This window comes from Sinocyclocheilus rhinocerous, unplaced genomic scaffold (assembly GCF_001515625.1).
Source record: "Sinocyclocheilus rhinocerous isolate Xijiao unplaced genomic scaffold, SAMN03320098_v1.1 scaffold2611, whole genome shotgun sequence".
In the NCBI taxonomy this organism is placed as follows: domain Eukaryota; kingdom Metazoa; phylum Chordata; class Actinopteri; order Cypriniformes; family Cyprinidae; genus Sinocyclocheilus; species Sinocyclocheilus rhinocerous.
In genome coordinates, this window is record NW_015647981.1 from 213,426 (window position 1) to 218,803 (window position 5,378).

Sequence of the window (5,378 nt, forward strand, 5' to 3'; positions counted from 1 at the left end):
TACGGTAGGAAATGTACAAAATATCTTCATGGAACATGATCTTTACTTAATATCCTAATGATTTTTGACAAAAGAAAAATTTATAATTTTGACCCAAACAGTGTATTGTTGGCTATTGCTACAAATATACCCCAGCGACTTAACACTGCTTTTGTGCTCCAGGGTCACATATAGTGTAATATATCATGAGTACTTATGGCATGCTTACAAGTCAAATTCCCAATTTGCCCAATAAACATGAACTCTATTAACCTTCCATTTATTAGCTTTGAGCTTCAGCCACAATGCCACCAAAACTCAACTCACAAACATACACCAAAATCCCATAATCAATCCACCTAAAGAACAAACATGGATTGTAATTTAAAAAAATCTCTTTTTAAGCGCTGGGCAGTAACTGATTACATGTAATCTGGATTACGTAATCTGATTCTATAAATTAAGTACTTGTAACTAGATATCACATCTTTAAATACTTGTAATGACTACAGTTAATTTTTTAATGATTACATATTATTCACACAATAACAATAAAGTATTCATAATGTTTTGATTCTCTTTAAGTCTTCTTTTTCATCTTTTACATTTTCATTTTTAATATAGCCTGCCGCTTATATATACTCAGAAAGTCTGGACATTCACATAAAGACCACTAGTCAGGTGGCCACGCAGCATCTGACCACTGGATTTACAAAAATAATTTCAATTTTAAACATTTCAACATTGCATCAACTACTAATGAACACATAATTTTTTATTTGAACTTTTATTTGGGTTATTGTCTTTTGAAGGCCTTTGTCTTTCAAACACATTAAAAATGCACAAATTCACATGTAATGCAGGGATTCACAAACTATTTTTTTGTCAGCCAAACCTTTTTCACCTAATAAATTTACTTGAAGCTCCCCTGAGATATTAAAGTCTGTGTAAAGAGAATTCTTATTTTTTTTTAGCATTAACATTTGGCTGGGTGCTTAATAACACATTTTTCTGTGGTGTGATAAACTCAGAACACACATTTAATATTGACTTTACACGGACTTTAAGGTAATAAGTTAATAATTAAGTAACACACACAAGACATTTGCATATTCACGGTTTAAAAGTAATCTAAAAGTAATCAAAAGTAGTCTGATTCGATTACCTAATGGATTACATTACTAACCACAGATTTTGTCATGTAATTTGGAATCAGTAATGGACTACAACTGGTAAGTCTGCCTAGCAATGCTCATTTTAATAAGTTAATAATTAAGTCACAAATTGGCATATATCACAGTTCAAAAGTAATCAAAAAGTAATCTGACTGTATTACCTCAAATATTTAATGTAATGGATTACATTACTAACCAAAATTTTGTCATGTAATTTGGAATCAGTAACAGATTACAATTTGTAAGTAAATCTACCCAGCAATGCTCATTTTAATAAGTTAATAATTAAGTAACAGATTTTGCATATTCACGGTTAAATACTAATCTAAAAGTAATCAAAAAAGTAATCTGATTACATTACCTAAGATGTGTGTAATAGATCACATTACTAACCAAATTTTTTTCATGTAATTTAGAATCAGTAATGGACTACAATTTATAAGTAAATCTACCCAGCAATGCTCATTTATCACGGTACAAGTCTTCAGCGTCTGCAGTATAGAACTTGACCGCATGGTCTCCACCGTCCAAGACAACAAGCACGTCCCCAACAATCACATCTCCATTTCTATCAAAAGCCACCGCAGATATAACCAAACTCAAAGCGTTCTTCAAGTGAAGACTGAAACCGTCCACCTGCGCCAAAGGAACGAAGTCACTATTGAACATCCTCAGCGTGAAGCTGCTCTGAAGTCGCTCCATGATTGCGATGTTTCCTGAAGCTCTGCAAGAAGCAACCGAACGCGGATGCGTCAATTCTTTCAAAACGACTAGGTTCGCTAAAACCACACCAGAAGAAAAGTCCATTACGTCTTAGGCTTCCCATCTGAGCGTCGGTCACAAAAACACGTCCACGGTTGTCCACATCTACACCCCACGGCAGTCGAAAACATTGGACGGTCGCTAAAGGAGTGAGTGACTTTGAGTGACGGGTCACCAGCATCAGTGACCAAAACATGTCCAGTTTTGGTCAACGCAACATCTAGTGTGTAACAGACGTTGGACAGCCATCCAAAGGCGTTCAAGAGGCGTTCACTAAAAACGGCATCATGCACCACCACAATCTGTCCTAATGTTTCGTCCACAGCCATTCCAGTAGGGTTGACCATTGTCCCCCATCCTCCGAAGGCCATACGGAGACGCAACGTCCCCCAACTCGAGCTTTCAGTCCATTCTTGATGATTAGCGGACAATTTGGGACGAGCATCAGACAGCAGAAGCTCTTGGAGATCGGCGAGCAGTGTTGGGGGAGTAACGCGAGTTACGTAATCAGATTACTTTTTTCAAGTAACTAGTAAAGTAACGCATTACTTTTTAATTTACAATACAATATCTGAGTTACTTTTTCAAATAAGTAACTCCAGTTACTTTGTTTTCCCATTCATTGACTGACAGCTCTCCTGTCCCCATGTTGAGAGAAATCGGGAGTAAGTGAGTAAGAGGCGCTGTGTGAACAAGAGAATAAATGTGAACATGCATTATCTCACTTGCACAAAAACAGATCCAGTATTCCTCAAAATGAATGAAAACAGTGCAATGCAAACCTGCAATAATTAAATGTACTAAATAACACAAATATCTTTAATGCATTTAAAGGTCCCCTGAAATGCTTAGAAACAAGCAGCGTTACTCTATGTGTTGACGTCATTTGAACTGAAACAGGAAGACAGGGCGGGACATATCAAGCAGCCCCGCCCCTTTTTAAAATAGCCAATAGCGTTTGTTTATATCACAGCTTGGTAGAATTCAAATAGCTCCGATACATTTTGTGGTCTGCGCCGACTCGCGCATGTGATCCGCTCCGTGCTATATAACCTTAAGACTAACATATTGATACTAACACCCAAAAAACTTTAATTTTGATTTAATGGGGACTTTAATCACATTGTATTAATCAATATCTTTGCTGCCGACCTTCCATGATCCAATTCAGCCATATTAATAAGCAAAAATTACTTAAAGTCCCCATGAAATCAAAATTAAAGTTTTTTGGGTGTTAGTATCAATATGTTAGTCTTAAGGTTATCTATAAGGCAGTGTGCTCCAAAACAGTGACACAATTCGCATTTAGAAGATATAAGCATTCAAAGCTTGCAGTTCGTCACTTCCGCCAAAACATAAACATGACATTTGTTTTTCTTTCTTTTTGTTTCACTGCTGAAGAGTGTTGAACTTTCTTCTCCTGCATTCTATGCTTCATGCAATCCAGAGCGGCTGAGGCGTATTCGTTTCACTTTCGGTGTGAAAGGGCCTTTACATTTGCCAAAAATATAAATTTTTATATTAAAAACAAATTAGCAAGCCCAGTCCAAATGAGAAAAAGTAACGCAAAAGTAACGTAGCACATTACTTTCCATAAAAAGTAACTAAGTAATGCAATTAGTGACTTTTTTTAGGGAGTAATGCAATATAGTGCATTACTTTTAAAAGTAACTTTCCCCAACACTGTCGGCGAGTGCACGGCATTCGGAGGAGCTGCCAGCGTCCCAGTTTTCTACAGAAAGGACTGGACGGGGTGGGACAAGGTGCAGATGCATTTGAGACAGAGCACGTGGCCGCAAGGGAAAACCTCTCAAAACACACTTTGCACTCCAGCAGTTTTGACCAGATCTCTGTTAGGATGTCTTCTGCTCTCATATGTGGTGTGACGGGCATCTCGGACATCTTGTGCTTATATAAATAAATGCTGGCCTAATGATTGGCAAAAAGGGTTGAAGGGATGAGGGAGAGCTTTAGACAGCAGACTGCAAGGGATAAACATGATCATGTGACTGTATAAACATGAACCGAGAGTCTGTAGCCCTCGTGTGGTGAGACGGCAAAATCACTTCATATTTGAACAGCTGTTTATATAAAGCATTCAACATTTTTTACTATTACTAATTGCATTTTCTAAAGTCACACATGCACATACAAATCTAGATATATTTAATTAACCTTTTAATCCATATCATCTATAATGAAGATGATTTAATGTCACAATTACAGCTGTGATTACGCAAAAATAGATTAAAAAAAACAAACTTTAATAGTGATTTGAAGTAAAAGTACTTGAATCACACGAAGAAGAAATGTCTGGATTCAGTTTCACCTCAAAATTAAGAGAAAAAAAAACAGGAGACATTATATTTTGCATAAAAATTATATATATATATATATATATACACACTATAATGTGACAATTTACTGTAATTCACTATAATCATAAAATTGTATAAAAGCAATTAAAATCTATATTATTATTATTATTATTATTATAATCATCCAGGTGGATGCTGCACACTGGTGGTGGATGAGAAGATACCCCCTGACAATGTAAAGCGCTTTGAGTGCCTAGAAAAGCGCTATATAAATGTAATGAATTATTATTATTATTATTATTTATAATAGTCATAATAATTAATTAACATTAAAAAAGTGGGAATTTTTGGCAAAAATAAAATACTTTATATATTCATTATAATCATAAAATTGTATAAAAACATTATAATAATTATAATAAATAAACATTACAAAAGTGGGAATTTTTGGCATAAATAAAATAGTCTATATATTCACCATAATCATAAAATTGTATAAAAGCAATTCAGATCTATAATATTATTTTTAGTAATAATAATAAGCATTACAAAAGTGAGAATTGTATATTTTGCATAAAGAAAACTGTCTATATATTCATTGTGACGTTATTAAATATAATCCTGAAATTCTGTAATAGCAATTAAAATCTATAATATTATCATCATTAGTAATATTAACTGTTACAAAAGTAAGAAATTTATATTTTGCACAAAGAAAATAGTCTACATATTCACTGTGACATCATTCACTATAATAATACAATTGTATAATAAAATAAAAATGTAATATTAAATAAAAATGCAATAAAAATGTATATTATTATCATTAATATTAGTCGTCACCTTTATTCATATAGCGCTTTTAACAATACAGATTGTTTCAAAGCAACTGTACAGCATTAATTAGGAAAATATTGTGTCAATAATGCAAAATAATAATAGTAAACACTAATTTTTCAGTTAAAGACGCAATATGTAATTTTCGCACCTAGAGGGCGCGTATTCAAAATAAACAAAGAGACAAAGGCGTAGTTTGATGACGCCGTGACTGAGTGTGGAATCATGGGAGTTGTGATCTTCATCCCCACAGCCGATGCAATCCGACGGGACTCGGGCAGAAATCATGTTCATGGATGAGCTAATG